Here is a 15,398-nt window from a genome sequence, read left to right as displayed (position 1 = left end):
TTTGTCTATTTGACATTAAGCTCAAGGTAAGGCTGCTTTATATGTTCCGCTTGTTGGCTTACAAAAGATAAGGACTCGTTCGAGCAGGTAAGATGGCAAAGTGCCTTCCGGTAGGTCGGGCGGGTGAAACCACGTTAACCTAAGAAGTGGTTAACATAACCTCTTCCTAAAGGTGACCGCGTCCTCAAGTCACCCAAGTGGGTGGTGAAGCTACTGTAGGGTTTGAGAGGTGTGGATAATCTATGTTTGCCATGAAGTTGGCGTGTGAGGTTAAGTGGTGTGGTTCGGGAGAAATCCACATCTAGGTACATGGCATATATTAGTGATAAAGCCTTGACAAGCAGCTTGTCGAGGTGGCATGCAAGGTAGATGCGAAGCAAAAGTTCTTCATGCGAGGCCTCGTTTGGTTGTGGAAGTAGTTTGGCTTTAGGTGGTGGCTGGTAGAGGCGATCTACATCCTTTGATCGGTGTTAACCACTTTGTTGTGGAAGTGGTTTGGGCCCTTCAAGTTCAGGTGGTGGTTGGTAGAAGCGATGTGCATTCTTTGATTTGTGTTAACCACTTTGTAGGTTAACATGATTTCACTCGCCTAACCTACCGTAAGACGCTTTCCTATCTTACCCCCTTGAACGAGCACATATCCTTTGTGAGATGGTGTTGCAACACATAAAGTGGCCTTACCTTGTGCTTAATGTTAAATAGGGAAAGTCTTAAGAACTTCGTGTACATATTTTCTTGAGAGTAGTAATAGATGCCATACCATTTTTAAGTTTAGCCAGCCTAGTGTGAAAGATAATTACTTGTATATGTCATTTTTACAATAAATAATACACAACCATTCCCTTGCAGTAAAATGCTTGTGAACTCTTCTCTTTCCCCTTCTTACTTACATGTATGCTATTGAATCTTTCTTGTTTGATGGATGCATGGTAGATAGGATTGGTTGTAAGCTTTTTGCTTGCATTAGCTTCCCCTTGATCCCCACCTTTTGTGAGAAAGAATCACCGTGAAGGATTGGTTATATGTTTTTTGCTTACATTAGCTTCCCTTTCATCCCTCGGAAGCTCTTGCACCATAGAAAGAGTGCAAGAACTAATCAAGGTCATGGGCTCTGTCCAACCGCACTCGAGGGCATAAAACATCTCAACCGAGAAGCTAATCTTCTATAATCTAGCTCACAATTGTATGGGCAAGGTGCGTCACTCACCTCGTGAACGCTTGTGCTCGGATTCTCGTAAGAGACGATGTTGTCGTGCAGCCACGCTCCAAAGCTCCACTCCAACGCCATCGCCGCACTCCAAAGGAAGCTCGACTCTCCTCTCACTCAATCTCCCTCTCACATGCACTCACACATACACAATGAGCACATAATATCTCTAATTGAATTAGGCAAGCAAGCAAGACACACAGAGAGCAAGAGAGTAGAGAAGAAGAGCACTCTATGAGTTGCATTAGAGAATGGTGAGAATACAAATTGACCTTTATTTTGGTCCCCAACCGCACTCGGGAGTATGAAACATCTTAACCGAGAAGCTAATCTTCCATAACCTAGCTCACAATTGTATGAGCAAGGTACGTCAGTCACCTCGTGAACGCTTATGCTTGGATTCTCGTCATACGAGACGATGTTGTCGTGTAGCCACACTCTAGAGCTCCACTCCAACGCGTCGCCGCGCACGCCAAAGGAAGCTCGATCCTCCTCTCCCTCTCTCACATGCACTCACACACATACACAATGAACATATAATATCTCTAATTGAATTAGGCAAGCAAGTAAGACACACAAAGAGCAAGAGAGTAGAGAAGAAGAGCACTCTATGAGTTGCATAAGAGAATGTATGGTGAGAATACAAATTGACCTTTATTTTGGCCGCCACCCTTCACACCTTGGGCGGCCATACTTAAAATATTGGTCCATGGCTATCCAAGGCCCCCTAGGCTGTGTAAACACTTAATCTAAGAATGTAATCTTCATAATTAATCCCGTGGTGCGGCTTTCATAGGCAAGCGTGACGATCGCACACGTAAAATATACAATGTTGGCACTTTTAATGTCAATGGCCAAATGAAGTGACGGTTGCCAATGGATGGCGGCGGCGCTGGAGAGGTGTTCAGTGAGGGTTAACATGCCCCTCTTCTTGATGTAGATTCTATCCTCAGAATATATTGATGAAGATTCGTCGAGGCTGTTAACTAGCTGCATGTTTTGGCGTTGGAAATGTCGGTGGTCTTGGAAGATCTGTAAGGCAACATGGTACCATGAGTAAGGTGCTTTTGTGGAAAATAATTGAATTTAAGCATAATGCAAACACCAATCAAGCAGTGAGAAAAGATTTTTGTGATTGGTCAAATTTTTCATTTAAGACAAGGGTAATATTAAGGATTGTCCAAATTCGATCTAAACTCAGATGGAACAAAAAGCATGGCTTTGGTTATGACCTTAGTCTCGACACAGTATCACTTTGGTGAAACCATATCTAGCTATTATCTAGCCTCATAAATGAAACTGAGAAATGATTATTACAAGCGTTCGTTTTGATTCTAAAAATATAAAAGTAGGGTAACACCTTGTAGAGACCAAGGCAATGGTCCATAGACCTGATACAAGAGTATCTAAGATAAGAGTATCTAAGGACCGCTAAGTACCTCCACAACGATGGTTTTTTTTAAAGCCCTTTAAAGCCCTTTATTGATAGGTTTTAGCCACAAGGTCCCACTCCATGGAGATCTTGGCTACGGTCCCAAGGCTCCATTATTAAGAACCAGAAGTGCTACCTAGATCGCACATGGCGATGGCTATCTTCTTGTAGAGTTTTTTTTTGGTTTTTTTTTTTGCTTTTTGTTTTGTTTTTTTAGTTTAAATTAGTTTCACTTTCACAATTAACTTAGAAGGCTCTATTCTAACTAAAGAGGCACACTAAGGAAGGTGGAGTACTTGGCATACTCTAAGATCGATCTCACGAAGGATTGAACTAAGACCAATGCCTAAATGGTTATCCAAGTAATAACTAGAAAATTGATAGACCAGATACATAACAGTGCAAGCAAGCACTCAAATAAACACTAAATGAAGAATCATAAAAAGTATTGAAATAATATCAAAAGGTGAGGATGGGTTAGAATACACTTGGGCAATGAGAAAAATTCTGTCCATATCAAGGTTGCACGTCCACTATAAGTTGTAAATCTGGATCTACTCTACATGATTGTACCTCAATAACCTTTAAATTAAACTCATCTAGCAAGCTCATCATCAAGATAACCATAGTCTACACGACTATATCTCAATAACCTGTAAATTAAACTCATCTAGCAAGCTCATCATCAAGATAACCATAGCCTACACGACTATACGTAAATAACCTGTAAATTAAACTCATCTAGCAAGCTCATTGTTAGATGACTCGTAAAGCATGCTCCGATTTGGCATCATTAGGTTGATTTTTTTTCTCACTTGGATTTGCTTCATATATATATGTATTCTTTGGTATACTAGGCAACGGTTTGAGTTCATCCTCACTGTGATATGGCATGGATACTATAGGTAAGTGAGCTAAGTAGCTACCGTGAGCTAAGCTATCTAGGAAATCACCCACCATGCTCTAGAAGGAACAAGGAGTCGGAAACATTACTGCAACAAATTACGATGTAAGTCCGTAAGTTCTTGCCCTCCTTCCCTACTCTATAAGCTGTTCCTGTGTAGTTCTATCTTGATAGGGTCCTCCCACTAGGTAATGTACACTTACGTGATCATGTCATTGTGGTGTCTCTCCTACCATGGATTGCAATAGTTCTGTAGATTGTTCAACTATGGTTTTATCCACAGAGACACACCATGTTAACCACTCAATCATACATCCTGCAACCTTCATCCATGTACAACCAAGTATTACTGGTTCAGGTAATATTCTAGCAGGCATAACCAGGAAGTCTCCCACCAGGTACTTATTGCCATCACAGTACGTCTCCATTTGTAATAGTCCAAGAACCTTGGTATTTCTACCATGGATACCTTTCACCTTTAAGGAGGTATCTATGAGTTGGGGTTTTCCTAAAACTGGTTCCATGCATCGAAGGAAATTAGATTGTGACTAGTTCCTGTATTAAGTAATGCTTTATAAAGCACTTTACCATTAGGGCTAGGCAATTGAATGGATGTTCGTAGAGGTGCTATGTGCTCCTATGTGTCTTCTTCAACCTCTCCCACAAAGGCTTGTGCAGTAGGTCTAAGTTTTTTTTCTCGATGTTGTTGAAGTTTGGCCCATCTTTCCCTTGTCTCCTCTTGGGCTTGGGTCTTCTTTTGAGTGGCCCTTTCCTTGGCGGCTTTCTTGTCATGAGAAGCAGGTAAGGATTCTTTGGTAAGAGGTTCATAGTATTTTTTAAACTTACTACCAGTAAGGGAACCGATAGTTTCAACTTTGTCAAGAGTCTCAACACGTATAGTATCTTGTGGAGTAAATTTGCAAACCCTAAATGGTCCCTTTCCAGTATATTTAAGCTTCTTCTTTTCACTGCGGACCCCATACATAAGTACAAGATCTCCTACCTCTATCTCTTTGTCCTTGCAATTTTGGTCAAACCACTTCCTTCTTTGGTCCTTTTCTCTCAGCATGTTGCGCTGCAATTTGTCTTTCATCCCGTAAGTTGTTCTAAAACAAATAATTGGTCAGCCAATGTGATCTTGGACTCCCAGTCAGTGTGCGACGAGCCTCAAGAGTTTTTGTTATTATCAATAATCTGTGGCAACAATGATGAAGCATGCTTATGTGTCACGTGTAGTAGGACTAATAGAGCCAATAAAATCTAAGCCGCCCCATTTTTCAAAGGGTTGGTTGACTCTGACAAGATGTAGTGACATTATGTCTTTCTTTTCTGGCTTTGCACAACATTGGCACTCGTCACATCCCTTGACAAATAGTGCACAATCTTTGAAGAGTGTGGACCACTAATACCCCAATTGGGTGTTTTTCTTGCTATAACATTGCCTGCGAAGTGTCCAGCAGCAGCTACCCCTTAGTGTGCTTGTTCGATGATGTATAAGTATTCATCCTCCCTGGGCAATGTCTTAATATATCTCATCCTTACCTCGTCTATAAAGAGTTCCGGTAATAAGTTGGTAAGGTGGACTCTCTTTAGCAACTTTCTTGCTAAATCCTTCCTCAGTTCCTTTCCTTCTGGAAAACCATTAGCTAAAAAGTTAATGATTCTCTCACTCTATTCTAGAATAGCTTCAACCTTGAATAGTGTAGAATCTTGTAACTCTATTCTAGAATAGCTTCAACCTTGAATAGTGTAGAATCTTGTAACTCTTCATCAACCCCGATGGTGCTTCGCCACCATAAGGTATGTGGGATAGATGATTTGCCATAACATGTTTCTTTCCAGGCCTCACAATCACTATAAAATCGAACTCAACAAGAATTAACAACCACCTTGTGATCCTTCCAGTGGAGCATGGTTTGTTTACCATATATAACGAGGCTTGATGATCAACATAGAAAAAAAAATTGTGAGCAAGAAGGTAATCCCATGAAGCATGGTTTGTTTACCAGATATAACGAGGCTTAATGATCAACTTAGAAAACAAATTTGTTAGCAAGAAGGTAATGCTCAAATTTCTTTATAGCATAAACCATTGCTAACCCTTCATGCGCAATGGTGGTGTAATTGATTTCAGCTTCATCTAGTTGCCTATTGATTGGGGTATATTTTCCTTAGTTGAACAACAAATCACATCATTGGGCACTTGGATTAACACCAGGAATTGTTTAAGCATCTCTAATTGCCAAATTTGTAAGCAATTAGACACTGCCAAGAGTCAAACTTTGGTAAGACCTTTGCAATGGTGTCAGGCACTATCAAGAATGTTGAGAAGTTCTCTAGGGAAGGATTTCACACCTGGGCCACGTAAATGAAATATCTTCTCAATGGAAATTAATCAAGGAAAATGCACTTGCTTATCCAACTGAGGATTGGTTTAAAAAAGATGAACATGCATTGTCATTAATTGGATTGCACTTAGGCACTAATCTTATTCATCACATTGATTCCAAAACCACGGCCAAACAAGCATGGGATGAGTTGAATTTAATATTTGGTTCTAAGGCCAATAATCAGGAAATTCATTTGAAAATAGAATTTTATGGCTTAAAGATGGAATTCATGAGTCGCACAAATCATAAGCAAAATCAAAAGTATAATGACCCAGCTAGATGGCATTGATTCAAAAATAGGTGAAAAGGATACACTTGCATACTTATAAAAAAGTATGCCAGAGGAATATGGTGCACTAGTGACCACTTTAAAGAATTTACCTAAGCCAACATTTGAGGGTTGTATTTCATCACTACTTGAATAACAGAAGCAGTTAAAAAACGGATTATAAAGTACATCAAGGGAAAAAGCTTTCTACACCAACAAGGGCATAATTCTACCATTGTGGAAGGAAAGGACACTTCAAAAACGAATGTAGGCTCAAACACAAGCCTAAATGTGAACACTACAATAAGCTCAGGCATAACGAAGAAGAATGCAGACTAAAGAATCAGGAGGCAAACTATGTGGAGGCTTCATCAAGCAAAGAGAAGATCTCTGGACGAGCATCTCTTCTAAACCAAAGCTACATTGCAAGCCTCACCACCTTATCCCATGATTGTAAAAGGTAACTGATGAGTAGACCTAGTTCTTTGTATTGTGTTTTCTTATCACACCTGACTACCTCAGGGTAGCAATTTATGCACCTAGCGGGGGTGATGACATCATCTTGCATTACCACACTTGACCACCTTGAGTAGAATGTTGTATTACGGGGAAGTGATGGATCTTTTGTAATTCACATCCAACCACCTTGCACTGGCCTATACATCATGGCACCAAGGGGGGGTGTTGAAATTTGTGGTGCCATTGAGGGCAAGGTATGAGTAGAGGACTAGGATCAGGAGCATGCAGCCACATCACACTTGGAAATTATCGCACACGAGCATATTTATAAGAGGTGTACCCTCCTCATACAAAAAGGGGCATTTTCAAGCAATGAACACAAGTAGCTCTCAAGCCTCTTTATGAGTACAAGTTTTCATCTTGTAACCTAATTGTGTTGGAGTCAAGCTTGATTAAGTCATTAAGATTATCATTATGTTGTTATTTAAGCTACACCCACCATAAGATTAGTGTTCTTCAACCTTGGTGATTAAGGTTAGGCACACCATAGCTGTGCATGCTTGAGGATTCATGTTCAATATTTTGACACCAATTACCCTTTACCAAGAGGTATGTACATACTACCACCACCTCTGGTATTACCATCCCCACCGGTTCCTCTGGGAACCACATCGATACAACAATACTTGGTGACTTTGCCAACAGACTCTGAGAGTCTAGAACATGAGAGCTATGGGTTATATAAGCATTTTGATTCATATGGATATCCTAAACATCCCTCAGTCATTGACTATGCCTCCTTGTTCAATACTATGGTGCAACAAAGAGCGAGACACTTCAATAACATGTCGCACATGCCATCTCTCCAACATTTCCATTGTAAGGGCCCATATTGTGTTGCCAAGTGTCCTCGTAGAGCCATCGCACCAAGTACCCCAACTCTATCCCTGAATTAAGTACCAAATCCCAATGTCATTCCATACAGAGGCACTATTGCCAGCGTGGATTCAAACATGCTTTCAAGGATTGTCCCAACAGCAAAGTGACAGTCACCCCAGTGCAACCAGAGCATCAACCACTTTAGTGAGCATTAACTTGTTAAGTGTACAAGGTGGACTTGTTTATGCACTCTCCCTTAATGCTATCACAAAGGCTCCAAACCAAGTCAAGGGAAAGGAAACATTCAAGAGGCAATGAAGAAGTAGAAATCTCAACCTTCAACCTCAAAGCCATTAGCCAAAGAGTCTGAGGCATGGGTCCCAAAGGCGATAATAGCTCTTGAAAAGGCTAAAGAAGTCAAACACGAGGTCCAAAAGAAGAAAACCTCTAAGAGCACGCATAAACACAATGCATGTGTTGTCAAGGGCAATGATGTTGTGACCATTGAAAGTGGTTCAGATGATAGCTCTGAAGCTCCCTCTCTTGTGGAGACAATGGGTGATCTACTACTTAAATCATCTCTTTCCAAAGAGAAGAAACCCATTAACTACACAAACCTTCCAAAGAGGACCCCAACCATGTGTTGGAGATGGAGCACAAATGAAACAAACCCAAGTTCTTGTAAGGAAGGTGTAGGTTGAACTAGAGCCATTACTTGGAGTAGGTTGAACTAAAGCCAGTAGGTTGAAAGTAAGGTGTAGGTTGGAATAGAGCCATTACTTAGAGTAGGTTGAATTAAAGCCAGTACTTGGGAGTAAGTGGTCGAGTATGAACCGCTAACCCCACCTGAGAGCATCCTTGACCCCATTCAAGAGTCACATAGAACCAATAAGGGAATCTGAGTCATAGTCACCATAATATTTTCTTTAATGTGATAGGTGATGACTTCATTTTGACACCATTAGAGGAACCACCTCTGATGGAAGTATCAATGCAAATGCCCTACACATTGGTAGGTCCAAGCCCAGCTCTGAGTGATTATAAGCCAAATATCGCATGAGCGACATAGCAGGCCTCCTCACAACCTTCTTATCCTCGGATGTCTAAGTCTTGAAAGTTTTCTTTGATAAGGAGATTCTCAACTTTGGAGAGACTTATCTGCCTGGATGAATGGGAACTTAAGAGCCCACACTCTTAAACCTGAAGACGAGGAGGATGAGTCGTGCCACATTGAGAGCTTATCTTCCATATCCAAGACAAAAGGATATCCAAAAGTTTCCATGAACAAGCTGGGACACTACTTCAAAAGCGATGAAATGACTTATCATTTATAAAGGCATGATGGTCTCTATAATCTTGGATGGTGGTGTCGGTGTTAGTATAATCACCAAGGATTGCTTAGAGGCTTGGGGAAGCACACACCACTCGTAGGCATGAGCATCGTGATCAAGCTTGCCAATGGGAAGACAACTAAACCTTTGGGCATCCTTCTGGATGCAAAGATTAAGGCCTTCGAGTCCACCACACATTCGTAGTGATGGCTTTTCAAAGAAGAGGATCATACACCATGATATTCGAAAGGCCTTACATAAGAGACACAATGTTGGTTCACGATTAAGAAGCCAATCACATATACATATGCAAGGGTAACCAATCCTTGAAAACAAACTTGAAAACAGGGGGCATGGCATTGGACTTTGCCCATAGGTGAAATGGAGTTGGGCAACCTCGCTTGCTCAAGGGATTTGGTGTTACTGAGCACTGGGGATAGAGGCAAGGGGATCAATAATTAATGTGGTTGAAGAAGATGCCATGAAAAGTTCCTACTAATTTGAGGAGGTTCCAAACAATGGGTCGTACCACCATGGGCCAGGCTTACAGTCGCCTCGATCCGCCCATCCAAAAATGTACATGGACAACTATTCACAACAACGAGGCTGTTAACCCAATTTTAGGGTTAACAAGAGCTACCGCCATTATCTTACATCAAAGAGTCATGGTAGATACACCAAAGGGTCATACATTAAGGATATGAAGCAATAGTGTCCAAAGCTACAACTTGGACAGGCGCCCGGAATGGTGTGATGGAGTATTATGGCGATTCCCGCTTGCATGAGCGTGTGGTAGCAAGTTAGGATGATGAAGTCCTAAGTGATGTACTTAATGCATATATTATGAGAGTAGTCATTGTAATAGCATTAGACCTCTTATGAGCCTAAAGTGCTTGGTCGGCCACAATTTAAGTGAGTGTGAACACTTATGGCCATGTATATAAGTGAATATATCTCATAATACAAAATACTCTCCCATTGTGCAATTGAGTCTTGCTCTTGCTAATCTCTCTCCATAATGCATGCTAGTGAGTGTGTGTGATTGAAGTGAGGTGAGAGGAGGGACGAGTACCCGTAGTGCAACGCGACGGTGTGACAACGCTCATGGAGGGCACAGTGGAATTGCTTATCAAGGAGTTGCAGGTCTTGGAGACCTCAAGGGTTACGAGCTCGGCCATTGGAAATATCCTCACACGATAGTTGCGGTTCACCAGGTAATCTGTTTTTGGATGTGTTTCAAGGAGGGTTAGGGTGAGCCATAACAGAGGCTTAATGTAGGTGCTTGAGCTAGCAATGCCTATTTCTGTTAGATGTGTCTACTCAATGTAGAGCCCATGTGTATATTGTAGGTGTTGTCCATGGACATGGGTTAAAACGTGTCATTCCATCGGCTTGTTGGTTGTGTAATTCTAGCTCAAGTTGCAACTTGCCTACTCTCAGTGGTGGGGGTGTCCTTGTTATGGAACCGGATTGCCGATGGTAGCTTTTCTTCTTTTCTGATGTTCTTATGTTGTTTGTGTTGAAATATACAAGTGAATAGGGTGTGTGTGGGAACAAGCTCTTGGATAGAGGCTGTAAAAGAGAAGATGTAATTGTGAAAGAACCTGTGAAAAGGTGAGAAGAATCTACTGGGAGAGAATAAAGGGTAGCATGAGAGAATTTAGGAGTGTGGAGTTATTCTGGGAGATAATCAGGGAAAAGAGAAGAGGTGGAGAGAATCAGGCAAAAGGTGGAGATATTCTGGGAGTGAATCATGGAGAAATCAATGGGATTAGATGCTTGATGTAAACACTATAAATTGAGGCATAGCCCTAATGAGAATTTGCTGGTTTTTGAGTATCCATGCCTACATTAATCTATCTGCTAATTATTCACTAATTACATCTTAATCATTTCTTAATCACTTTGTTAATCATGTTGATTCTAGTGTATGATCCACCCTAGCTCATCATTATGCTCAAATTTCAACATGGTATCAGAGCCATGCCTAGAATCAACCAGATTTATGAGCCCATTAGTGAATTAATCAGGATTAGTAAGTAATTAGCAAAAAAAATCAGTTTTTAGTGAGTTTTCACTCTTCCCCTTCACCCCCAGCCAGTGGAGGACTCTATTCTCCATGCACAATCAATATTAGGCTATGCCCTCTTAACACAAGCTAGCTAACACATCTAGCTACAAGCACATCAAACGGCGCAGCAAAACGCGAAAGCGTTTAGGAGAAATCGACGTTTTTTCCAGCGCTGAATTTTCTGAGTAATTTGCAGATCTTGAGCTCATCAAATCAAATTGAGCTAATTCCTCTTAGAAGAAAGGGTAATCAAGCATGCTCTACAAGCTGGTGAAGACAGAAATCAATTTCATCAAGTCTACAGAGAGATCCAAGCTCTTCATCAAATCTGCAGGTGACTTTGGTAAAACAGAGATTAAGCTTTCATTATTTGGTCAAATCTTGTGTTTCTTGGCTTAATCCTCTACTAGACTCATTGCTATTGATGCCTTTGAAAGCATTTGAGCTCATTTGAAGTGGAAGGCACTAGATCTGAGCTCCCCGCATACTCTGTTTTCTGCACACAAACCAGAGCATTAATTTGCTAATCAGTGATTAATCAGTGCTAATCACTGTACTTTGGTGCAATTGAGGGTTCAAATTAACCATTAGGTATCTGATACAGATCCCTAAAGCTTCAGATTGCAAATCGGAGTTGGTTTGATACTCCAACCATCCCGTACAAATTGGTTACTCTTAATTTAATGTAATTTCTAGAAAATTGTGCTGATAAAAATTATGAAAATCATCATTTTGCATTTAACCCTTGGTTAATGCCTGCAAATTACACTCAAATTCAAGATTATTCACAGCCAGAATTGCATTTGGAATGTGCATGAGAATGAATGCTATACGCATTATGTATTGGGCACATTGCATCAGTGTAAAAATGGGAACAGACACTGCCCTTGTCCAGATTAAGGCAAGAGGTAAGACCTCCCGCATAAATTTGGGTTTGCATTGCATAATGATACAAAATAAACATAAAAAGCCCAAAGGAACTGTTAGCAAAACATTGAAACATGTTGCTCACATGGAGCAAAATGACCTGACGGACGAGCTCATGGCCCCAGCCATGAAAGAAGAAGAATATCTCTTCCCAAGAAGAGGATCAACACCAAGAAGAATAGCTGAAGGAAGACATGGACACGAGAAGAGAAGCTGCCACAAGAAGAGAAGCTGCCCCGAGAAGACTGGAAGAAGAGACGGACATGTGGAGAGATGCTGCCACGAGAAGAAGACTGAAGACAAGAGAAGATGTGAGGCTCCAAAGAGTGAGGAGCCATGTGAAAATCTCTGAGAGAGAGAGAGAGAGAGAGAGAGAGAGAGAGAGAGAACCCACAACCCAATTTAACCTGCCCCAATAAAGTAAAACCACCTCTGAGCCACCGATGATGTAGGCCAAGGTCGCGGGCACTTATAGTAGCCTTGGACACATAGAGAGAGAGAGTGTCAAGGACTATGGAGTTTAGGGACTTGAGGCACTGGTCGCAGACTGTCAAGTAAGAAAGAAACTTGATACAGGGTCCAGGTGTGCTGAGATAACTTGAGGGGAGGAGTAGACACTGGTCGCGGACTACCAAGTAAGGGGAGGCAAACTTGGTATAGGGTCTAGGTGTACTAGGATTATTCACTTGAGGGGAGGTGTTGAAATATACAAGTGAATAGGGTGTGTGTGGGAACAAGCTCTTGGATAGAGGCTGTAAAAGAGAAGATGTAATTGTGAAAGAACCTGTGGAAAAGGTGAGAAGAATCTACTGGGAGAGAATAAAGGGTAGCATGAGAGAATTTAGGAGTGTGGAGTTATTCTGGGAGATAATCAGGGAAAAGAGAAGAGGTGGAGAGAATCAGGCAAAAGGTGGAGATATTCTGGGAGTGAATCATGGAGAAATCAATGGGATTAGATGCTTGATGTAAACACTATAAATTGAGGCATAGCCCTAATGAGAATTTGCTGGTTTTTGAGTATCCATGCCTACATTAATCTATCTGCTAATTATTCACTAATTACGTCTTAATCATTTCTTAATCACTTTGTTAATCATGTTGATTCTAGTGTATGATCCACCCTAGCTCATCATTATGCTCAAATTTCAACAGTTTGTCGGGTTTGTGGTGGCTTTCTCTTTATTCTTGCTGGCTTCTTTTTGTATTTCAAGTTCCTAGCCCCACAAGTTAACTTGAATGGAACCTTGGAGGAGAAGAGACACAAGAAGTCAAGGACCCTACATGTACACATCCAAGGGTTACCAAACTAGGGCCTCTCCTAAGGCCGATGAACTTACCATATGCTAGAAACTTGAGTAGATGTGTTGAGATGTTAAGCTCAACATGAGCTGACACTCACGAGGCGCCTGGGTGACCGTTCGACATTTACATCACTGGCGGGTTTGGTAGCTGGCACTGACATATCTTCGCTAGAGATTCGAAAGCTAGACTACACCAACTAGTCCACACCTACCCACTCTACTTTAGCATATTCACATTATGGAGCGCTTGCATATACTCTAGTATCCGTGTTAGTCACTTTATCTCCTTTGTAGACCTCTTTTGTTGATGAAGAAGAACAACAATTTTCAGCCTCTCATCTTGTGTGTTCTCTTCTAGGGTTTGTGTGAGTGTGTCTGTGTGTACTTGCGAGAGATCAATCTCCATTCTCCCTTGCATCTTTTCATGGTATCAGAGCCTAGTTCATGCTAAGAAGCTGAGTGGCAAGCAAGAGAAGCATAGGAAACGGTACGAGGGTAAGAGCTTCATCTACTCTTCCCCCTTTGTGTTGGCTACTACACCCTTGTCGAGAGCCCTTTGCGAGGCACCGGCAAACGAACTTCGATTGAGGAGCTATCTTCGTTGGAACGGAGCTACAAGGTAACTATAATATCCTTTAGACAAAAACTTTTGGGCCAAAAACACGTTTCAGGTGCGTCTTGATCTTCGTTTTTCAGTTCACATGCACGTAAGTTTCGATTCTCTACAGATTTCTATTTTTGGAACTGTAAGAAGGGCAATTGGTTGTGTAGACACTATGTGTATTGCAAAGAGGTCTTACAATTGCTATTGGATGTATATATGCAAATTGAGGTCACTGGTTGTGTGACAGTTTGGGTGCAATATAGTACCATTGTTGCAGAGAATATAACAGTTTGTGTAGGTCAAACAAGAATGATATTTTTGGTGAGTTTACGTCGCAGATAAGATGTCGAATGATGGAATTAACCAGATTGTTGCAGAAAATCTTAACAAGAAGAACTTCTCGATGTGGGAAAAGACTATTGTTGGGACTATATTGAAGGTGAACATGAGAAGGCACCAGAGATACGAGAGATTAATCCAATTGCTGTAGATGTAAAAGAATACAAGAATTAGAATCAAGGAGCAAGGAAAATTATGTATTGGCTTTCTATTAGCATACTGGACACTATGATTCGGCATATACAAAATGCTAAGTCACTTAAAGAGGCATGGGATACCTTGGTGAAGATGTATGAAACTAACACCAAGGCTCGGAAGATTCAGTTAAAGAATGAGCTTTATACTGTGGAGAAGAAAAATATGTATGTTAACGATTATGCCTTGAAGATTAAGGGTATTGTGGAATCCCTTGCATCTATTGGTGTTTTTGTTGATGATGATGATAAGTTGGAAGTATGTCTACGTGGTCTTGGGCCACAATATAAGGCATTCAAAATGTCTATTCACACTCGAGAGAACATTCCCAACTTTACAGATTCGGTTTCAATGTTGATCATTGAAGAAAAGAGTTTGGGTGAAGACCAGTCTTCACAAAACAAAGGCAGTTTGGAGCAACATGCCTTCTACACAAGTGCAAGTAAAGGACGAGAGAGAGGCAGTTTGGAGCAACATGCCTTCTACATAAGTGCAAGTAAAGGACAAGAGAGAGGCCAAGGCGGAGGCCGTGGCCAAGGTGGTGGAGGAACAGGTAATCAGAATTATGGTCAGGCAGCAACAGTCCCAGGATTCACAACAACAACACACAAGTGGAAGAGGCCAGTTTAGAGGTAGGGGGAGTCAAATAGGTCGTGGTAATTAGCAAAGGCAACATAATGATACACGAGGTTGTTTACTGTGGTAAGCCTGGAAATGTGCAGTTAGATTGCTATAAGAAGCAGAATGACAAGCAGAATGACATGCAAAATGAAAAAGTGCACCAAATTAACTATGTTTCCACTAACAGAAATAATGAGGATAATGAGAGGTTGTTTGTTATGCAACATGTAGTTAACGCTATGTCTCCAAATAATGTAGCAACATGTAAGGGATGTATGGTGTGTTGATTCAAGTGCTTCAAACCACATGACAAGTCATGGTGAGTGGTTCAAGGAAATGAAGAGTCTTGAAATACCAAGTTTTGTTGAAACAGGGGATGACATTGCTCATCTGATTGCCCATGTTGGAGATGTGCCATTGTCTATGTAGGATGGTAAGTAAGGTGAATTACCTTGTAGATGTACTTCATG

Source organism: Cibotium barometz, chromosome 1 (assembly GCF_041138505.1).
Source record: "Cibotium barometz isolate CiBa-2024 chromosome 1, ASM4113850v1, whole genome shotgun sequence".
NCBI lineage: Eukaryota > Viridiplantae > Streptophyta > Polypodiopsida > Cyatheales > Cibotiaceae > Cibotium > Cibotium barometz.
The sequence above is the reverse complement of the archived record's forward strand: the minus strand, read 5'-3'. Positions refer to the sequence as shown.